This window comes from Puma concolor, chromosome B2 (genome assembly GCF_028749965.1).
Source record: "Puma concolor isolate L17-30 chromosome B2, mPumCon1.1.hap2, whole genome shotgun sequence".
Classification (NCBI taxonomy): Eukaryota; Metazoa; Chordata; class Mammalia; order Carnivora; family Felidae; genus Puma; species Puma concolor.
In genome coordinates, this window is record NC_141671.1 from 4845378 (window position 1) to 4868090 (window position 22713).

Sequence of the window (22713 nt, forward strand, 5' to 3'; positions counted from 1 at the left end):
CCTTTTTTGGCCTACCAGCATTCATTCCCTCTTCCTGACAACTCTGCCAATTTCGAATGCAGTAAAACCGTGCTTTGCGAGCATAATTTGTCCCAGAAATGTGCTCGTAATCCAAAGCACTTGTATCTCAAAGTGAATTTTCCCATAAGAAATAATGGCGGGGCACTTGGGTGGTTCAGTGGGTTAAGCATCCGACTTTGGCTCAAGTCACGATCTCACGGTTTGTGAGTTCAAGCTCTGTGCGGACAGCGCGGAGCCTTCTTGAGATTCTCCCTCTTTCTCTGCCCCTCCCCTGCTCACAGTCTGTTTCTCTCAAGATAAGTAAATAAACTTAAAAAAAAGGGCGGGGGGACTCAGATGATTTGTTCCACAACCCAAAAATATTCATATAAAAATGATTACGATGCTGTAATATACTATAAAATAGTAAAACGCAAAATATAAAGAAAAGTAAACAAGTTAACCTGAACTTACCTTTGAAAACCTTCGTGGCAGATATGAGGGAGACAAGAGAGAGGAGGGTTATTGTGTAGGACAACTTTCACTATGCTAACAGGATCACTGCCATCTGTTGGCTCAATGGGATCTTTCTCTGCATGGGGGCCATTGTGTACGCTCGCATGGATGTTGACTACAGCACACTATTAATAAACTCTCATCATAGACGGTATTTAATGTAACTGGCAATAAGGCAGTGGAGGAAAGGGTCTATATCTGCCGGCAGCCTGATCTAGAATGAAGCAAAGCATTCCTAAGCTCACTCTTTCTGGAAAAGCAAAAGACTGTCCATAGGTGCTTGGAAGTGACAAAAAATACACTAGTGCCTATTGTGAGTGCCTTCCAACATTCTGAAAAGTCACTGATCTCTGTCAAACACCACGGCCTGAGACCAAGCATCCAAGCATGGGAGAGGATCACCCACAACCCCCGAGAGAGAGAGAGAGAGAGAGAGAGAGAGACAAGAGACAGAGAGAACCATTGGCTCCGTTGTGATCAGGTGACGTTCGGCTTCGTGTACGACTTGTAGTGCAAGACATCGCTCGTTTATCAAGTTAAAGTGTATTTAGAAAAGTTTGCTTGTCTTGCGGAACACTCAGAACAAGTTACTGGCTGTCCAAGGTTCTACTGTACTTGGCTCTGTTTCAAGTAGTGTGGGTGGGAGAGGAAATCCAGTGGGCTGCCTTTCACTCCAGAAGCTTCCTCCTCTGGGACCTGGGTGGAGCAAGCTCTCTGAGGTTCTGACAAGTGGCTGATCCCAGCGGCAACATCCCAGACAAAGCTGTGCCTGCCAGGAACGCGGTCCGATCCGATCCGTTAGCTCCCGATCCCAGCTCCCACTGGGAAATCGGTGCTGCCGATTTCCCAGGCTGCTTCTCCTAGGTGCCTCCTGGTTTGCAGAGAGCCAGCTGTTTCCTCGTGTGTTGGAGGTAACCAGGGTCAGGTGTTCCCCGTTAGCAAGCAGAAACCCTCATGGTCTGGTCCACCGTGTGGCCAGTTAAGGGCTCCCAAGAAAGAAGCCAGTGGCCAGAAAGAGAGACAGAAAGCGCTGTAAGCGAGCCCCTGTTCCAGGAGCAGGACGGGCTTACCTGAGCCAAGGTCAGCTGGGAGTTAGATGCCGACGTCCTGGGAAGACAGAGGAAGAAAGGCCTAGTTTTTACACCCAACCATTCCCCACCCCCCACAACGGCCACATCCACCTCTGTCACCTTATTGGCCTTCCTACCGGGGCCTCTGCTTCAGGTCCTACCCTTTCCATTCAAAGGCTCTGAACTGTGGGAGGTCAATCTGCAACTTGTTCATTGTGTGCTTCCCCATCTACTAAGCAGAGGCCTCCTATCTCCCAACCAACCTGCCACCCGTGCCCGCCCCGCCCACCCAATGCCCTTCGCCAACAGGGAGGGACGGGCTCTCCTTCGTTTGGGTCCTGGGGACACACGCATCAGCCCTTACCTCAGCCCTGATTGTCTCCACTGGACAATGATCTCAGGCTCAAATGCTCGGGTCAGGAGGAACTGAAATTAAGACCTGGCATATTTTCATGGCGGTGCTCTTTTTAAACCAGCGAATACTCTGTAAGGCAGTGATTCTTTAATACGAATATACATGGACTTAACCATCCAAGCAAATCTGAACCTGTTCAAGTCATGACCCCAGCGGCTATGGAGCGATTCTAATTATGCTGCCATTTCTCCTCATAGTTCTGAAACTCATTTTTGGTAGTTTCTTTCAGCCTCTAAAGCCTGATTTTTCTCACTCACTGAATATGTTCTGAGTACCTAGCATGCTACAGATTTTGGGTCAGGGACCAGTGAAGAAGGGGTTATGGTTCTCAAACTCCTGGCCTCAGAAAGGACACAGATGGACAATTAGAAGAAGAGATCCAGATAATCCAATCTTAAGTAATCAAGTGTGTTTAGGACTGTTTATAGTTTGCAAATATTCCTTGCACCATCCAAACACTGTGAGCAAATTGGCATCTTTTCAGAGTAGTCATATCTCTAGCACCCGGACTGTGGCTTCCAGACATGCTCTCAACAAAAGAAACCAAGGCTTTTTTAGGAAAAATAGCTGATTGGGAGTCTGGAGCAGGAAAGTGCAATGTGAATGTGGAACGTGTTGTCCTAGAAGAGGCAAGGAGCTCTCAAATGCCACGGGGATCATCGCAAAATGACCCGCGAAGGCCAATATGAAGAGATTCCCGCTGGCCAAATGGGTCAATTTGAGCATTAGTAAGAATAGTAACTGGAAAAAAGAAGGATTGTTATTGGAGATGGTGGCTACACTCATCACGGTATTTTGTGATGTCTGTAATCGCCAGACCACTATGTTGTACCCTTGAAACAAATATAAAATTTGTTGTCAACTATACTTTAGTTAAAAAAAAAAAGAATGGTAATTGATTGGATTCAAACTCATCAAATATGTTTAACTCACTGAGCTCAAAATGACACTAAAAAAAAAAAAAATTGGAGGCTAGGGGAAAATGATGCCACCACCTCCCTTTCCTTGATAAACTGTACAACTGAGTAACTAAGTGGTACAGAAAGGGAAATTTAACTTACGAAAGGATTCCAATTAATGCATGAAACAGGAATGGTAGAATCAGGCCATCTTGCAAGCCCCTAATGAAATAATGGGTCACAGTGTTGAGCATCAGTGGTTTTAAACCTCACAAACAAGAGAGAAAGTCTGACTTTTCTGTAGGGTGAAAATCTTTCATCAATTAATATAGGACAACATGTCTCAAAGCAGGTTATGCTAAATATTGTCTATTAAATATTCTGCCAAAAAACTATTTTAATCTTAAGTAAGTTTGGGGAATGTGGAACACCGTATCCCTTCCTTCTTGATGATTCATCATGTACATTAGTATATTAAATTCTTATAAAAATTAGTATATTAAATTCCTTTAAAAAATATGAAGAAAAGAACACTAGTGCTTGACATCACAGTCCTCCTGATAGAAGAAACTAAACATTACAAGCAAAGCTCCTGTAAAAGAAATTGAATCTGAATCTGAACAAGCCTCTAAAGACATCTAAAGGAAGTAAGTCCAAGGGACATATTAAATCATACCACAGGGATGCGATCTGCAAAATCCAGACAGTGAAAAATTTGGAGGGTCAAGCCACTTGGTTTCTTCTACCAATAAATTGTTAAGGGGAAAAAGAGAGACTGAAGGGAGTCTATTCATGGGGAGACCTTAAAGTTCTAGCAACCAGTCGTAAGGTGGGAAGCTTGTTTAGATGGTGAACTTTTTAATGCTAACGAAACCTCCATTTATGACAGGAGACAAGTAAAAATTGGAATACTGGATATTTAATAATAAGTAATGTTTTGGATGTGATAACTGGCATATGGCTTCATCTAAAAAAGGTCATTCCTTACAGAGATGCAGAGGTAAACGCAAGTGTGTGATGTAAGGGATTTGCTTCCAAATAGTGGACGGAGGGAAGCGGATGGGAGTCTGGATGGAGCGTGGGTTGGCTGTGGGTTGATGGTTGTTGGGCTGAGTGATGGGCGTATGGGATGCCATTATATTATTTTATTTACTTTGGTGTGTGTTTGAGTTTCTACATAGTAGAAACTTAAAAAAATTTTTTTTAATGTTTATTTATTTTTGAGAGAGAGAGACAGAGCATGATTGGGGGAGGGGCAGAGAGAGAGGGAGACCTAGAAGTAGGCTCCAGACTCTGAGCTGTCCGCACAGAGCCCGATGTGGGGCTCAAACTCACGAACCGTGAGATCATGACCTGAGTCGAAGTCGGATGCTCAACCGACTGAGCCACCCAGGCACCCCTCTGTAGTAGAAAACTTAAAAAAAGAGAGTGGCTATAATTTTCAGTTGGCTATGTACGTCAAACTGATAAGAGAAGGGGGTAGATCAAATTAAGTCTGTTTCTCATAAGAGAAATACCACACTGCCATCAGTGACTGCCCCCGGGGGTTAGGATGAGAGGGATAAAGCATGCTTACATGCTCCTGTAGACTTTTCCTTTTATGATGAATATGTATGTGCTTTTATAATAGAGAAATCTTCAAGAAAAGATTTTTTTCCCTTTGTGTCTAATAACCTTGCTTGTGTGATCACAAATACCGAATTTATTTTCTTTTTTTTTTGTACTTTTTATATATTTTTAAATGTTTACTTATTATTGAGAGACAGAGGCAGAGTATGAGCATTGGAGGGGCAGAGAGAGAGGGAGACACAGAATCCGAAGCAGGTTCCAGGCTCTGAGCTGTCAGCACAGAGCCCGACGTGGGGCCTGAACCCACAAACCGCGAGATCATGACCTGAGCTGAAGTCAGATACTCAACCAACTGAGCCACCCAGGTGCCCCACAAATACCCAATTTCTTAAGGTAATGAAAGGATTTTTGCAATTAGAGTTCCTAAATTGAAGAGTATTACATGTTTTGACATCTAAAATTCTGAGGGTTTGTTTTTAAAGTCTCATGATCTGTTGAGTCATACACACAGTCAAATAGGTTATGCTGATTAGACATAAATCAATTTTGGAAAATGGATTTGGAGTCAAGGACTAGAGCCGGAGACGCCTCACCCACTCCAAGGCTCCGTAATTTAGTCAGCTGTATGGCCAGACCCAATGGGGATCTGGGACACTGTATAAAATACTTAAGAAAAATGTGATCACGTTGCTTACTCTTTCTTGAGTGTCTAAGACATTCCATTTTTTTTTTTTTGCTCATAGAAGCCAGGGTAGAAAGCACACAAAGTAATTTATGATAAGTTTTTAATAAGAGGTCCTCTTTGTTTTGGGGACCTGTGTCTTGAAATATTTTACCCCAGCAAGGAGGGGATTTATTCAGTTTACCTGAGGTCAGAGACAGTATGGTATGATGGTAAATGTTTTAGCTTCTTAAATTTTTTTAAACATTTATTATTGAGAGACAGAGAGAGACAGAGCATGAGCATGGGAAGGACAGAGAGCAGGAAGACACAGAATCCGAAGCAGGCTTCAGGCTCCGAGCTGTCAGCACAGAGCCCAACGCGGGGCTCGAACTCACAAACCGCGAGATCATGACCTGAGCCAAAGTCGGACACCTAACCGACTGAGCCACCCAGGCGCCCCTAAATGTTTTAGTTTCTATGTGCCACAAACCACATAACAAACATTTGTAGGGCAACCACTAGGTTTGCTGGGAGGTGTTATAGAGATAATTATGGCCATAACAACCATTTACTCAACAAATGTGATGTGTGACTATGTAGAGTGAGCATTATTATTTTGCTCACAGATGTGTAAAGTGAAACTCAGACATGAAGCTCATTTACTGCACAAGGGGAGGAGGCAGATTTGAACCAGCTCTCTTCCCCACCCGCCACCCCCCAGTTCTAAACCTTGGGATCTTAACCATCATGATGGAGGCACAGTGGAAAGATGGACAGTCATGTTAATGCATAAAGAATGACCTCACTCTTAGCAACAGTGGCCGTGTCATATGCTCTGTGTCTCACTTTTCTCATCTGTAAAGCAAACATACTAACACCTGCTACCTAGAGTTGCTTTTAGGATTACATGATAAAATACATGTAAACTGTAAGAACACACCTGGCTTATCAAAAGTCCTCCATACATGTTATCTTTTCAAATATAATTGATAGGCAGGGGTTGATAAGTTGGTGGATTATGGCGTGGTTTCTCGGGGGAGTAGGTGCCCCATGATGACACAAGCCATAGGCTTATGGCTGGTTGCAGTGGTTGTGCGACCGAAAGATAGAAATGACACAGTGGTTCGTTCAGATGGGTTGCATGGGGATAGACGGGTGGGGACGGAAGGGTGGGCTGGGGTGGGAGAGGGTAGGAAGACTGCTAACAGGATCTCTGCACACCTCCCCGTGCCCAGGGGAGAGGAAATAGTCAGTGCGGGAGATTACACGTGTGTGTGTTTCAAGAAAGACATTTCCAGGAGCAGCTGTAGTTGACGGTCATCGTGTGGCCGGGTCTGGCCTGGTTTTAAGAACATCCCAGGGTGAGTGTGGAAGGGCTCAAAAGTGGGCTCTGCCCGGGGCAAGGACAATTGCGCAGGGGGCCGGGGGTGCAGCAGGGGCCTGGGCCTCCCAGCAGCCTCCTGGCCACACCACGGGCAGGTGCACGGCTTCCCTAGCAAGGGCCCCCAAAGAACAAAACAGAACAAAACAAAAAGCAACCAAAAAAATCAAACCACTGAATGGAAGATCATTTAATTAAAACAGGTGTGTTTTTAGAGCTGTTCGCATTAAATATAATACTTTTATTCTACTTAGGTTTACTAAAAGTCAAATAAGCTCATGTTATCCCTGTCATAGAATTTGTCAGCCAGGAAGAGAACTTAGAGATGATGGTCAGCTATTTAGCGTCTCATGAAATTTTCATGACTGATCTAAACATAATGATGAAGAGCAAGTGAATTAATGAAGTAAGATAAAAGTTTATAATTGAACTTTTCAATAATATTTATGTCTACTTAAATAGTTTCCCCATTTTTGGGGGGGGGGTAGGTAACTTAAAACCTTCATTTTGTTCATTTAAATAAAGTGACAGTCATTAAATATTTAGATCTTTCCAAATAAGATAAAATACAGAAACATTAATTAATAGCCATAGATTTATCTGCTTTTGACTTCCTCTTAGAAACGAAAGATTTGGGATCTGTTAGTAAATAGGTTCTGTGCCATGATGAGAAATTTGCTATGAGGAGACATATGTTTTTTAACAATATTCAGCGTATTCATATATTTGCCATCTAAAGAACACTGGTATGGGATGCCTGGGTGGCTCAGTCGGTTAAGCATCCGACTTCAGCTCAGGTCATGATCTCACGGTCCATGAGTTCGAGCCCCACATTGGGCTTTGTGCTGACAGCTCAGAGCCTGGAGCCTGCTTCTGATTCTGTGTCTCCCTCTCTCTCTGCCTCTCCCCCTCTTGCGTGCTGTCTCTCCCCAAAATGAATAAACATTAAAAAAATTTGTTTTAAAAACCTTCTGATATTTTTGACAAGCTTCCCCCAATTGAAATTCTAACTGAAGTCTTTTTGACTAATGAGACTCATTTACTTGGTATGTTCAATTACAAGGGAAGCATTGTCATTAGTGATAATAAACTTTCTTAGGCTACATTGTTAGGAGGGAATGTTATTAATATAACTATTCCAGAAATTATATGAAGTTCCTAAAGTTTTGATATGTCCCGGCATAATGTTATCACTTGTAATTCTACTTACAGAACTGTTGTGTGTCACAGAAATAACCAAATTTCCTTTGTCAATTGCATTGTAATAAACTCTCATCAGATCTTTAGCCATAGCCAGGTTTTCAGTCTTTTGTCATTTACAGCTGTTGTTTTACTTTGATGCTCTTACAAATGTATTTCCTCTTAAGGGGATTCATGGAGAGGACTTTTGACAAATGCAGGTTTCTGACACCCTTAAGATTATAAAACTAAACTGGGTAAGCGTTTCTGGGCCTGGAGTGAAGACTGGATTCCAACAGAATAAGCATTAATGAGATGGGGCTGAATGAATTGAGGAAGGTGATTATAGTGTTTATGACCCTTATTTGAAACACTCTGTTCCCTAATGTTTGTTCTTCCAGATTTAGGAAAACTTTTTCTCTTAAAGTATCCATGGCTTTTAGAAATTTGGTAAAATGGGGGTGCCTGGGTGGCTCAGTCAGTTAAGCGTCTGACTGTTGATTTCAGTTCAGGTCATGATCTCAGGGTCTCTGGAATCAAGCCCTGCGTCAGACTCTGCGTTGACAATGCAGAGCCTGCTTGGGATTCCCTCTCTCCCTCTGTCTCCGCCCCTCCCCTACTTGCACAGGCACCTGAGTTCTCTCTCTCTCTCTCTCTCTCTCAAAATAAACGTTAAAAAAATTTTTTTTAATATATCTTTATAAATAAATATGAAATATATTTTTCTCCCTGGTTCCTCCAGAATGGGGAAACTCTCAGTGAGTACTTTTATTTTCATGCAAATTGGAGTTATTTGCATAAGCTTCTCCTCGTAACAGGATAGGATTGGAAACAAGGTTATACCAGCAAGGCTTTGACTGGAAGGTTATATTTGAGAAGACATCCATAGACTCAGATACCAACAGACAGATTTAAGGAACTAGGGTTGACTTGATGGGGCCAATAAAGCCCCTTTGAAAAAAAATCAGCCCTGTCCCCTAATTTGCAGGGTTCCCAGCAGCCTTACCAGGGGAGCAAGGAAGGTCACTTCCTGGCAGGCCCAGGAAACTCAGGATCTTTGGGGGACTTTGAGAAGGGAGGAGGAAGTAACCCAGATCTGTAGGTATTTCAGGCAAATCTGTTGGCAAGAATCTGGCTTGGCTTCTGGCCTTGAGAGGCTATTAAAAGTTCAATCTAGAAATTCTTTATGAAAAGTTCCAGTAAGGCAGGTTTTAAAGAGTCTATGTGGTCAACCCCTATTCTTGCTGTCCTTATGTAAATAATTAGGCCAAGTTTGGCTAAAACTGGACTTATTTTACAAACAAATTCATCTTACTTTAGTTCTCCTTGCTGGAGACCAGGGTGATTTTAGAGAAAAAAAAAAAAAAACATTGTTTCTGTAACACAGTATTGTGGATGTTGGCTTCTAGTTCTGATGGTCTCTGAGTGTTTGCTGTTTGCCTATAAAACTGGGCTGGATCCCGAATTCTTCTGGTTTCCTTGAATATCTGACTGTGATTCTCCAAACAAAGGTTTCTCATTTTCGTCACTTGGAATCACCGGGAACCGAAACTGCCTTTTTCCCCCCTGAAAAGCCCTGCAAAGTGAGGCTGGATGACTTGAGATAAACCTCAGAAAAATGGCCACAACAGCGCTCGTTGAGACACAGGATCCCCAGAGACCTTCACACTGGAGACCAGGAAACCCCATCAGATTGTCACTGCCGGCCCTCACTCCATCGGAGGTGCCTTGAGCCTGGCTGGCGTCTAGAAACTCCACTCGGCCGGAAGCAGCAATTGTTATGACAAACGCTGCTCATAAAATTTCACCGACAGTCAGAGCATATGAGGACAGGAAACTTAATTATCTAGCAGGAACCGTGTCGTTGATAGCACCGATCAGTAATCAATAAGATAGTCACCATCGGTTCAACTGGTCAGCACTAAATTAGCAGGGTTTTTTCCCCTCTCTTCTTTATCTCAATCTTGTAATTACCTCTTCCTTCTTTCTCATGAGAACTCTTGGCTTTCCCTGCACAAGTGGGTCGCTTTTCTGGTTATTCTGGAATCTGTGCTCTCCCCAGAATTGCAGTCCTGGGACCCCAAATAAAGACCTGTGTTCCTTTTCAGTTTTGTCTCCTTTCTCAGTTGACAAACTCTTAACTACCTCAAACTCTCCAGCCCCTCGGTGATTTCCTCAACTGGGAGAGACTTCTGGAAGTGTGTGTCTTCCTCACTCTGAGGCCTGGAAACTCCAAACACTAAACTGGCGGCAGTCATTCTGCTCACCTCATTTGTTTACTTGTTTCTTTCTTTTTTCCTTTCTTTCTTTTTTAATGTTTTATTTATTTTTCAGACAACACGAGCGGGGGAGGGGCAGAAAGACAGAGGGAGCCAGAGGATCTGAAGTGGGCGGTGCACTGAGGGGCTCGAACCCACGAACTGTGAGATCATGACTTGTGCTAAAGTCGGACGTTTAACCGACTGGGCCACCCAGGCGCCCCTGTTCACTTGTCGCTTGGAGATGTTTGGTTTTTGTTGTCTGATTTGTCTGAGCACTGTTCTTTCATGTATTTCATTCCCGCCCCCCTTTTTTGGGGTTGTTTCAACAGAGGGGGTAGATCTGGTCCCTCCTTCTCCATCTTGGCGAGAAGTAGAAATACAGGAGTCATTTTTGGTGCTTTTGTTTCCTACTTATTTTCGGTTTTAATTTACATGTCCTCATCTAGTGATGATTCGGGGCACTTTTTCACGTGTTCGTTGGCGTGTGTTTATCTCTTTGATGAAACGTTCAAAACTTTTGCGTTTGTAAAAAATTGGGTTGTCCACCTTTTTGTTCTTGAGTTACAGGAATTCTTGCCCTGTGTATTTGTGGGCAGGAGTTTTCCATCAGATGTATGATTTGCAAATGTTTTCTCCCCGTCCTTAGCATGCCTGTTCATTTTCTCGACGATGTCTTTTGTTAAGCAGAAGCTTAACAAAATTTTGGTGCCGCCTAGTTTATTAATGTCTTTTTTAGGGTAATGCTTTCTGTATCAATTTTAAGAAATCCTGTATACCTCCGAGTCATGCGTTTGCTCTTCACGCTTTCCTCCAAAAGCTTTATAGTTTTGTGTTTAAGTTTATTGCAGATTAAGGGGCGCCTGGGTGGCGCAGTCGGTTAAGCGTCCGACTTCAGCCAGGTCACGATCTCGCGGTCCGTGAGTTCGAGCCCCGCGTCAGGCTCTGGGCTGATGGCTCAGAGCCTGGAGCCTGTTTCCCATTCTGTGTCTCCCTCTCTCTCTGCCCCTCCCCCGTTCATGCTCTGTCTCTCTCTATCCCAAAGATAAATAAACGTTGAAAAAAAAAATTAAAAAAAAAAAAGTTTATTGCAGATTAATTGTTGTGTATCGTGCGATGTAGAGATTAATTTCTTTCCCATATGAGCATCCAGTTGTTCTAGCACCATGGTTGGAAAAACAACAAAGGGCTTCTGTTCTTTGTTTCGTTTTCATTGTTCCATCTTAAAAATATTTTTCTTTTTTAGTCATTTAAAAAAATTGTAATTCCAGCATAGTTAACATACAGTGTTATATCGGTTTCAGTAGTACAATGTAGTGATTCAACAATTCGTGTATTACCCGGCGCACCTCATGGTCAGGGGATGCTTAATCCCCATCCCCCATTTCACTCATCCCCCCGCCCACCTCCCCTCTGGTGACTGTCAGCTTATTCTATCTAGTTAAGAGTTTGGTTTTTAGTCTTTTTTTTTTTTTTTCCTTTGTTCATTTGTTTCACTCCTTAAATTCCACGTATGAATGAAATCATATGGCATTTGCCTTTCGTTGCCTGGCTTATTTCGCTTACCATAATATACCCTAGCTTCGTCCACGTCGTGGCCAATGGCAGGATTTCATTCTTTCCTATGGCTGAATAATACTGCATTGTGCATATATCCACACCTTTGTCCATTCATCAGTCAGTGGACACTTGGGCTGCTTCCATAGTTTGGCTATTGGAGATAACGCCGCTAGAAACAGAGGGCTGCATGTATCCCACTGAATGACTGTCTTCGTATTCTTTGGGTGATTGCCCAGAAGTGTGATTACTGGGTTACGGGGTTGTTCTACTTTCAGCTTTAACTTTTTGAGGAACCTCCACTCTGTTGTACAGAGTGACTGCACCAGTTTGCATTCCCACCAACAGTGCCTGAGGGTTCCTTTTTATCCACATCCTTGCCAACACTGGTTGTTTTCTGAGTGCTTGATTTTAGCCATTCTGACAGGGGTGAGGTGGTATCTCATCGTGGTTTATGTTTTCAAATGGGTTGTATTCTACCACAATCTAATTTTTCAATCCTTTGCCAACACCGCATTAGCTTCGTTCTGTAGTTTTATAATAAGCTTTGAAGTCAGGTAGTCGAAGTCTTCCAGCTTTCTTCTTTTTCAAGATTTCTTTGGCTGTTTAGGTCCTTTGTATTTCCATACGAGTCCCAAAATAAACTTGTCAGTTTCTCCACAAAACTTCTAGTGAGATTGATTGGAAATGCACTGAACCTGTTGCGTCCAAGAAATCAACGTGGGGGGAAATGACATGTTAACAACTGAGACTTCCGACCCGGGATATTTTAGGGTTGCTATTTATGCAGGGTTTTGATTGATATTATATAGTTGAATTTTGATGGGATATACTGGAGTTGATACTCTTCTAGTATTTTATCCATTTCATCTACATATTTATGTTTATTGGCACAAAGATTTTAGTACTATTATTTTATTTTAATGTCTGCAGGACTACAGTACAGTCTCTTCTTCCTGACAGTGGTGACTCATGGGCTTTCTCTTTATTTTTTCCTTGGCCAGTAATATCACTAGAGGTATTTTTATTTTGTTTTGGCCTTTTCAAAGAACTACCTCTTGAATAGATGATTTTGAATAGGTCTCTATTGTATGTTTTCTTTTTTATAAAATCCCACTCTTTCTTACTTCCTTTTTCTTTATTTTATTTTGCTGTTCTTTTCTAAGTACAGTACTTGGAATTAATATTTGGCTCGTTAAATTTCAGATTTCCTTCTTTTCTAATGTCTGTGTTTCCCTCTAAATACTGCTTCAAAAGAATCCCTCAAGTTTGATATGTATGTTTTCGTTAGTATTTAGTTCTAATTTCTGATCTCTTATGATTTATTTTTGACCCAATATATTAATATATATTGCTTAATTTCCAATGATGAATTTTAGTAGTTACCATTTTGTTTTTCATTCTGAGTTTAGTTTTATTATGATATATACAATCTTGTATCTCTACATTATTCCTTTGAAATTTGAGATTAAGCCTATGTATGAACAGTTATTATAACTGTTACATGTGTGCAGGAAAAAAAACAGGTATATTCTGCAGTTGTTGAATGGTATGTTGTGATTCCTGTATCTCTCTCTCTCTTTTTTTTTTTTTTTTTTTTTGGTTATTTCAAACAGGAAGGTAAATTTGGTCCCTGTTATTGGAACTTGGCCAGAAGTAGAAATACATGAGTCATTCTTAATGCTTTTGCTTCCTACTCATTTTTTTTGGTTTTAATTTCTATCTCTCTGCTGACTAATGATAACGTTGGGCACTTTTTCATGCGTTCATTGGCCATTTGTGCGCGTGTAAAAAAATCTCCATTAGGTCAGGTTTGGTAACTGTGATATTCAAACCCTCTTCATCCTTACTAATTTATCTGATTTTGACATATCCCAACATGTATTGGTACCTTTGGGGGCTACCGTTTCCCTGACAATGGCTCAAGTCAGTCTGGAAGCAGGATACATCTCACTACAACATTCTCTCTCTCTCTCTAAGGGAGGGTACTGCCCTTTCCGGGGCAGAGTGGGGCCAGTGGAGGGCGGGCACGGGTAAGGGGGTGGGGGCGCGCGCAGGGGCGCAGGGTGAGGGGAGCAAGGGAGCAAGGGGAGAAGGGTATGTGGGGACGGCGCGGGGCACAGGGCGCTGGGCGAGGCAGGAGGCCAAAACAGCACGGCGCCCTTCCCAGGCGCGTGGGGCGCTCGACTCCAGGACTGGCGGGCCTCGGAGGGGGTGACAAGGGGGTGCCGGGCGGGCTCCCAGCTGCCTCCAGGCCGCCCACAGTGTCAGCCACAGTGGGAAGAGTGGGGGGTGGGGGGCGAGCCTTATCCCCAGGAAATGGGACACGGAGGAAGCTTCTGGAGTTCGAGTTGTCCCTGCTCACCCCCAGGGCAGGTGACTCCCCTTCCCACGTGGTTCCCGGCCCGGCTCCTCCGGTGGATGCTCCTTTGGGTTCCCTTGACTCCGGCGCCTCTCCCTGGAGCCCCTCCGTCCGCAGCCTCCCTCCTGCAGCCCTGCGCCCCCCGGTGGAGTCCGGAGACCTCCCTGGGCCTCCGGAAACCCTCCCTGAGTCCCCAGGAGTCCCCACAGGTGAGCCGGCATCACTTGTTGGCGTGCCTGCTGCGCCTGCGCCCTCCGGACGAATTAAAGTACATTTTTATCCGCCTCTTCAATCAGTTACTGAGAGTATTTAAAAATCTGGGGTTTTGAATTCGCCTGTGACTCCTTATAGTTTTGGCAGTATATCCTGAGGCTCTTAGTGCATGTAAATTTGAAAGTATGGTTTCTGACTAATTGGTCCTCTTATCTTTATGAAATGACTCACTTTGGCAATATTTGTTGCTTAGCACATGCTTTATTGCTTATACGGCTAGGTCAGTGTTCTCTTGGTTAGAGTTTGAGATCTCCTTTATACAGACATGACGTGGGCATAAGTGTACAAAGACATATTTCAAGCCTCAGGCACAGAGAGTGGAATTAACTGTAAGATTATGGAATTTCTGAATTTCCCATGCTGTGAGCTGCTGATGCTTTGGAACTTTGCCTGCACAAATTACCATTAGCTGAGCTAGAAGTGGAGCCTTGCAGACGGGATCAGCACTTGCTTTTTGCAGGTTTATGGGAGCTACTCAACTAAATGGCAAGAGGTTTGTCCAGTGCCCCTCGCTAGTGTGAATTCAGGCTGAAAACACTCATGGTGGCCAGGTTGTACTTTTTTTCTCCCGTCCACTTAACACTAAGATTTGAACTAATAGATTTTCCTGTCTCCTGGAACTGGGCTTGGGATGGGAGGAGTGGGGGATTGAGGAGAAAAGCAGTTTATTTCTACATTCATTCTTCTTTTAATGTAATTTTTTAATGTGTATTTTTAAATAAAAAAATTTTTTATAATGCTTATTTATTTTTTTGAGAGAGAGCATGAATGGGGAAGGGGCAGAGAGAGAGAGAGAGGGGGAGACCCAGAATTGGAAGCAGGCTCCGGGCTGTGAGATCATGACCTGCTGAGCCACCCAGGGCTCAGTGGGTTTCACCCACTGGGATCACTTTTGGGGGGAAGATCCCAATTAGACTCCCCAACTTGACAGGCTCTTTGGGCTGTGTCTCTGGAGCCATTGGAGGCCATGAATGCAAACCTCTATGTGTTCCCTCCCCCACCCCGCCTCCTTATTTGGGGGAAATGGCTGGCTACAGTCTTGTCTGCAATCAGTGTCTGATTTGAGAATTCCTTACGTTCATGACAGCCCATTGACTCTCTTAAGATGGTCAGATTTTTAGTTGTTTTTAACAAGAGGATTCATTCAGGTGGTTAGCCCGTCACCTTACTGGAAACAGAATCTAAATTTAGTACATGGTACCTCAAACTCTGTTAGGCTCCTTATTTATGCTTTTGTCTCTCACATAATTATATATGTCCATAAATGACAATTGAGAGTATTTGTTTTAGATTCCATGGGAAGAAATTGGGAAGGTGATCAGCTTTAGCGATTAAGTATGTGCTGACCATTTCAGCAATGTTCCTGGCTTGGGTCAGTTTTTAAAGAGGCTGCCAGAAAGTGTTGACGATGATACCACAAGCCACTTACATCTGCTGGTTTGAAACTGCCCAGGAAACTTTACATTTTTTATTTTTAGCTTTTACTTCCCTTCGGTTTATATTTCCGTTGTAGTAGCCTTCTTCCAATGCCAAAACCGCACGAGCAAGCTATGGGAGGTTGACAATTGCCCTGCCCCCACGAGATATGTCTATCTGGAGCCTCCAAATGTGACCTAATATAGGAAGAGGACCTTTTGGATATAATTAGGGATTTTTTTTAAGTTTATTTATTTTGAGAGAGAGAGCATGAGTGGAGAAGGAACAGAGAGAGAGAGAGGGAGAGAGAGAATCCCAAGGAGGCTCTGCTCTGTCAGAGTGGAGCCCAGCATGGGGCTCGAACTCACAAACCTTGACAGTATGACCTTAGCTGATACCGAGTTGGATGCTTAACCCATGGAGCCACCCAGACGCCCTGATATAATTAAGGATCTTAAGAGGAGATCATCCTGGATTACGTAGGTAGACCCTAATCCAATAGCAGGTGCCTTTACAGCAAGAGGAAAAGACAAAGGCAGAGCCACAGGAAAAGACACAGAGGAGAGACACGGAATGAAGGTGACCACAGAGCAGGAGCCCGAGGTGATGCATCTGCAGAAGCTAGGAGAAAGGCACGTACACTCCTTCACACTCCCGGCAGGAAGCAGCTCTGCAGGCACCTTGATTTCAGATTCCTGGCCTCTAGAACCATGAGGGATTACATTTCTGTGATTTTAAGCCACCCGGTTAAACTTGAACTTGTTTGGGCAGCTCTGGGAAACTAACAAACTCACACTCTCACTGCTTCAATGAGATTGAAAGCCTAGTTTCCCATCAATTGTGATCAAGGTCAGGGACCAGAATGGAACTTCTCTGGAGCCACTCCCAACTTCAGCAGTTTTCTGCTTGTGTTCTTTCTCCAATCAAGGGTTTCCAGGAGTTTCCCATTAGTGTACATGCTCAAAGCTTTTAAAAGTATAACGCCCTTCCTATTACTGTTACTTTTTTTTCTGTTACCTTTTTAAAAATTTTATTTTAGAGAGAGCATGCACACCCATGTGTTGGGGGGGGGGCAGAGAGAGAGAGAGAGAGAGAGAGAGAGAGAGAGAGAGAGAAGGAGAGAGAATCCCAAGCAGGCTCCCCCGCTTGGGATTGGGCAGAGCCCAATGCAGGGCGTGAACCCATGAATGGTGAGATCATGACCTGAGCTCATGACATGAGCCGAAGCCGGACGCTTAACCCACTGAGCCACCCAGGCACCCGCTATTACCGTTACTTTTGACCATGCCTCACGTCTGGGCTTGGTTCTTGCCATCATCCCCCTCTTCACCCTCATCTATGGTAGTATTTTTAATGTTTGACCCTCTCTCCCGTCCCCTCCTTCACACTTCCCCCCGCCTCCTCCAAACACATTGAAAAAGTCTCTCTGAAACATCTAGTGTGTCTCTGAACTTGACAGAAAAGTCATTTTTATCCAGTGAAGTCCAACAATACAACAGTTGCTAGGATTTGTCATCGCAGCAGCGCTGTGAGGTGGGCATTGTCGTCACCATTTTATTTAAAAGGACAGTGTTCCTCCAGTTAGAATCAAAGAACTAGAACCAGAAGGAGCCTTGGAGCTGCTAGCCTGTTTTATTAATTTATTAAACAGTGCTGAGTAGCTATGATGTCCTAGATTCTAGATTCTAAGCCGCTCTGGGGATTCCAATGTAATTGATCTATTCTGAGCCTCACTGGCTGGCAAACGACTATACATCACTATCTGCATGTAGTGCAATTTTGGAGCATTAAGAAGTTTGATGCTGGGGTGCCTGGGTGGCTCAGTCAGTTAAGCATCTGACCTGATTTCGGCTCAGGTCATGATCATGATCTCACAGTTCATGGTATTGAGCCCCATGTTGGGCTCTGTGCCGACAGCATGGAGCCTGTTTGGGATTCTCTCTCTCCCTCTCTCTCTGCCCCTCCCCTACTCACGTTCTCTCTCTCTTTCTCTCTCTCTCTCAAAATAAATAAATAAACTAAAAAAGAGATTAAAAGAAACTTGATGTTAATTTTAAGCCAAGATAATTATAAGTAGGCATTTTTTTACACGCTCCAAAACAACGTAAATGGACAAAACTATGTTGTAGAACCCTATTTATATTGGCACTTATAAATCTACTTTATTCATAACTGTTGCATAGTATTTCATAGAAGAATATGCCAAAATTTACTTACTTATTCCTCCATTGGTATTTCCAGTATTTTGTTGCAATAGACATCTCTTTGTACCCGTACTAAAGTATTGCTTTAAAAACAAACTTAAACTGGAATAGAGGTAGAGCTGCTCAGCCAGAGGATAGTTATATTGTGATTGATAGACACGGTCAAATTTCCCTGCCGAGCTACTGTTTTATACTCCTGTGTTTATTATGAGCATACACCTCTCCCAGGGGGCCCACCAACACTGAATACTACTCATCTTTAAAATTCTGCCAGGGGCACCTGGGTGGCTCAGTTGGTTAAGCGTCTGCCTTAGGCTCAGGTCATGATCTCACGGTTCGTGGGTTCAAGCCCCGCACTGGGCTCTGTGCTACCAGCGCGGAGCCTGGAGCCTGCTTCAGATTCTGTGTCTCCCTCTCTCTCTGCCCCTCCCCCACTCACGCGCGCGCTCTCTCTCTCTCTCTCGCTCTCTCTCTCTCTCTCAAAAATGAGTAAACGTTAAAAAAATTTTTTTTAAATTCTGCCAATGTGAAGGGTGCAAGTGACCATCTTGTTTTGATGGGAGGAGGGCAGAAGAGAAGGTTAGGGAAGATTCTCACTGTGTTCCCTTTGTGTCTGATGGGAGACACATCTGAAGGGGCTGGGCTCCTCTCTCCTTCTGCCAGGCTGAGCTGGCCTGAGCTAGTCTGCAGAGGAGCAGCAGGGCTTTCGGTGGATGTTAACATTCTGGATATGCAGAGGCTCTTCTGGATTGTTCCAGGGTGCTCTGTCTGCAACCTTTGACCTTCAGTGTAGATTAGGCCCTCCATATGCATTTTCCCTACTCTTCTCTCTGGGCCCAGAGACGCCGTCTTTTACTTCTCGTGACCCAGAGAACCTAAGTGTTCCATAGGCGAACGTAAGCGTGTAGCGGCCTAAATGTGTAATGTGGTGTGAGATCAGGTCCTTTTTTTGTGTGCACCCAGATTACCATAAGAGGCTGGCCATGCTCGCCTGGACTTTGGCCTTGGTGCAGATAGACCATCGATGGCTGGCCCATGCTGTGGGAGATGAGAGTTTGGGGAACTCTACGTGCTCTTACTTTTCTCTAACAGACCGTGTGCCACACTGTGTTAATACTGTTGGCACTAGGGCTGTGTGTCGGTGACCGAGGCTTTAAGCGTCACAATATGCTTTGTCATGCTCTCATTTTACACTAACGGAAACTTAATTCAAGCATGACTTGAGCAATTTCTTTTTCAGCGATAAAAACAACCATTTATTATGTCCACAGAGTCTGTGGGTCAGGCATTCTCAGACAGGGCACGCCAGGGACAGCTTGTGTCTGCTCCGTGCTGTCTGGAGCCTCACCGGACGGCTGGAGCAGCTGGGGATAGAATCTTTGGAAAGCTTGCTCCCTCACACGCCTGGGAATGATGGCGGCTTAGCCCTCGGCTGGACTTGCCAGACGCCTCCACGGGGTTCTTTCATTTGTCCCAGCTTCCTCATAAATGGGGACTGGCTTCTGAGGACAGGCCCAAAAGAGAGAAGGCCAGGTGGTGTCTTAGACCAAGCTTCAGGAGCCACGTAGCATCTGTTGTCTGGGGCAGTCACAGGCTCCCGCCCAGATACAAGGGGAGGAACATGGATGCCACACACCTCCGTGGGAGGAAGGTCAGTCACACTGTGAGAACAGCCTGTGGGAAGCTGTGGCCGTCTTTGGAAAATACCATCCGCCACTTTCCCTAGGCCCTATGAATGCATTCTCTTCGTTTCCAGACTGGAAGACATTTGGCCAGATATCTCCCACCAGAAAAATGTAACTGAAGATCAAAACTGCCAGAATCACGGAGGGTAACACATTTGTCTCTGCAAACGAGTCTGGTTCTAGGGACTCTTCAGTTACATACCCTTGGTTTATTGTAGCTTCCCCGGAAGGAAATATGCTATGCAAAATCGTTTCCCTTATATTTATCACGACCTTCAAAACTGCTGACCCAAAATTGGCCCCCCCAAAAGTTAGTATGTTCTTCTTAATGTCTTCTCAGTCCTTGGGAAGATCAGTAGGAAGGTGAGTGGCTAGAAATGCCTTTACTGCATCATAGACTGTGACCTCTGGATGTATAACCTGGACACAAAACCTGGCCATTTGAACAGGAGACCCACATTCCTGGCCGGTGGCACCTTACGTCTTTGAAACTAAAAAAATCCTGCCTCCCCGTGTTTACATAATTGAGTTCTAGTCGTTAAGTTCTTGGTAGTTTGGAAACTAGAAATGGAACAGGCCTCATAAGGAAAGAAGGTAATGGCCAGAGCCACAGTCCTTTTTTTTTTTTTTTTTTTTTCCTTAACATTTATTTATTTTTGAGAGACAGAGCATGAATGGGGGAGAAGCAGAGAGAGAAGGAGACACAGAATCTGAAGCAGGCTCCAGGCTTTGAGCTGTCAGCACAGAGCCCAGCACGGGGCTTGAACCCACGAACCGTGAGGTCATGACCTGAGCCGAAGTCCGATGCTTTAACTGACTGGGCCACCCAGGCACCCCATCAGAGCCACAGTCTTGAAGGCACAAATGAGGAGGGTGGTGGGTGGTCAAAAAGTTCTCAGGCCTGAGAAACGCTTTTCTCATTCAGATGCTAGATGGTTCCTCGTCTTATGCATCAGATCAGGGTGTCAGTTCAAGAAACTGTTCCTGAATTCGAATGGGAAACCAAGAGAACTTGCCTTTCCCTGCTGCTTCTTGGGGCAGAATGTAGTTCTACAACTTAATTAAAATTCTTCCCCTGCCCCCTTCCTCAGTCCATAGAAAGCAGGGCAGGTCTGTACCGTGACTTTCCTGTAAGCCCCTGCCTAGAACACACGAGAGTGGGGTCCATCCTAGCCTGACCGTGGCCACCAAGACAGGCATCCTGCACAGTGCATTCGACATCACCACCACTGTCTGCTTCCTGAACTCTTTCATCATCCCAAGCAGAGACTGTACCCATTAAGCAGGGACTGCCCGTTTCTCTGTCCCTCCAGTCCTGGTAGCTGTCCTACATACTGTCTCAATTTGCCTATTCTGAGTATCTCCCAGAAGTGGAATTCTACGGTATGTGTTCTTTTGTGTCAGCTTTATTTCACTTAGCACACTCTTTTCCTGTTATATTCATGTTGTAGCACCTCTCAGAATGTCATTCTATTATTTGGCCAAATAATATTCCATTTGTATGTAGACACCACATTTTGTAATCAGCTCCTCTGTTGATGGACACTTGGGTCATTTCCACCTTCTGACTCTTGTGAATAACGCTGCACTGGACGTTGATGTATGAGTATCCATTTGAGTCCCTCCTTGCTTTAAATTCTTTTATATGTATACACAGGAATGGAATTGCCAGATCATCCTGAGTGATTTGTTTGGAAACACAGAAGTTTCCAAAATATTCTATGACAGCAGGGAGACTGATTTTCTCAGGGCTTAGAACGGACAAAAGGGCACTACGTTACGTAATGCCTCAGGACAGAATATTATGTCAAGGTGTTATTCAAAGTTCTTCAGCGACTACTATTATTATATCCTAAGCCTTTGAGCAGTGTAAGTGGTAAGGGGAAGGTGTTATTGGGGTCAGCAGCACCTAAAGGCTTTGTTTTATTCAGGGTATTCTCTTTAGTGAATCAGGATTAGAGACTAGAGGAGAATAAGAGTTTCTGGAAAACCATTTTTTCGGGCCATGGTTTGGAGAAGGCTTATAAATTTCATAAAATTAGAGTTTATGGAATCAAGAAGAGGAAAGCATTCAGTTCCACCGGCATAGACATCTGGATTTTATTACCCAATTTGCTGCTAACAGGACATTAACCTTAGGGAAGTGACTTAAACTCTTAGGGCCTCTGCTTCCTGTATTAGACAACATGGATGGAGGAGGGGTTGGAGGACAGGGTGGGAGGTTTGGGCTGGATAATGTCGGGTCCATTTCTGCTCTATACATCCATGATTTTAAAAAGCTTGATTACTTTCTTATCCAGATCAAATTTTTATTTTTAGAAAGCCTTGATCCCTAGGTCCTGGCCACGTTGATTTATGACATGAGCTCATTGTAACTACCTCATCACAGAAACTACTGTTTGTTTCTATCATGCCTTTACTCAACTGGAAATGTGCGACGTGAATTTAAGATACCAAATATTTCCTCAGAGTATGAATCATATCATGGGCAGAGTTATTAGATACTGTCACACCCTAGATCTTGTATTTGGTACTGTAAAACTTTAGAATAACAGTGGTTCTCTTAAAAGCCATTATGCTCTCCTTAACTACTTTCCGTAAACACACCTGCCCTTTACAAACATCTCGCCCTTTCTATGAACCCACCATCTGGTTTCGACTACATTTCCTTTAGAAATCATAGTAGTATAGTTTGGGAAAAGGCCTGACCTGTGATGACTGCGTAGTTGTGTTTATAGCATCTAGTGCATTTCTCATTCATTCATGCATTCATTCAAAAATATGCCCCATCCTAGGTGTTGGGGATATAGCAGTAAACAAGACAGCCCCCCTGCCCCCCATTTAGGTTATGTTCAAACATGAAGACAGGCAGTGAATAAGTAATAACAGGTGTGCTGGATGTTAAGCTGGAGAAATGGAAAGTTCTCCGTGCCACGGAAGCTTATAGTGGGATTGAGCCAAAACTTTGCGTATCAAAGATTTCCAGGTGAAGTGGCATTTCAAGTGAAATCTGAGGAGTGGGAGGGAGTTAGCCAGGCAAAGATGGGGAGGGGGGATGTTGAAGTAGGGGGAACAAGTGAAGTGCACAGGTCCACAGAACAGCAGGAAAACTAAGAGTGTCACACTGACCAGACCGGGGTGAGCAGTGGGAGATAAGGGCAGGAGAGGGAGGCACACGCCAGGATGAGCATGATAGGCCACGCTAAGGATTTTGGACTTTGGACTTTATCCCCAAGGAAGTGGGGAATCATCGGGAGCTGCAAGC

The 22713-nt window shown here is 44.0% G+C and overlaps 1 protein-coding gene across 2 annotated transcripts in view; it reads left to right on the forward strand.

Annotated features, from left to right (window-relative positions):
* Positions 1-1274: 1274 nt before the first annotated feature.
* Positions 1275-22713, forward strand: part of LOC112853426 (cytidine monophosphate-N-acetylneuraminic acid hydroxylase) — a 126868-nt gene continuing 105429 nt past the window's right edge. The window contains exon 1 of one of the 2 annotated variants that reach the window (XM_086706102.1): positions 1275-1427. The gene's annotated coding sequence lies outside the window, so the exon portion shown is untranslated. Of the gene's footprint in view, positions 1428-13873; positions 14080-22713 lie in introns of those variants that run through there. The other variant, XM_025916962.2, reaches the window with a different exon arrangement.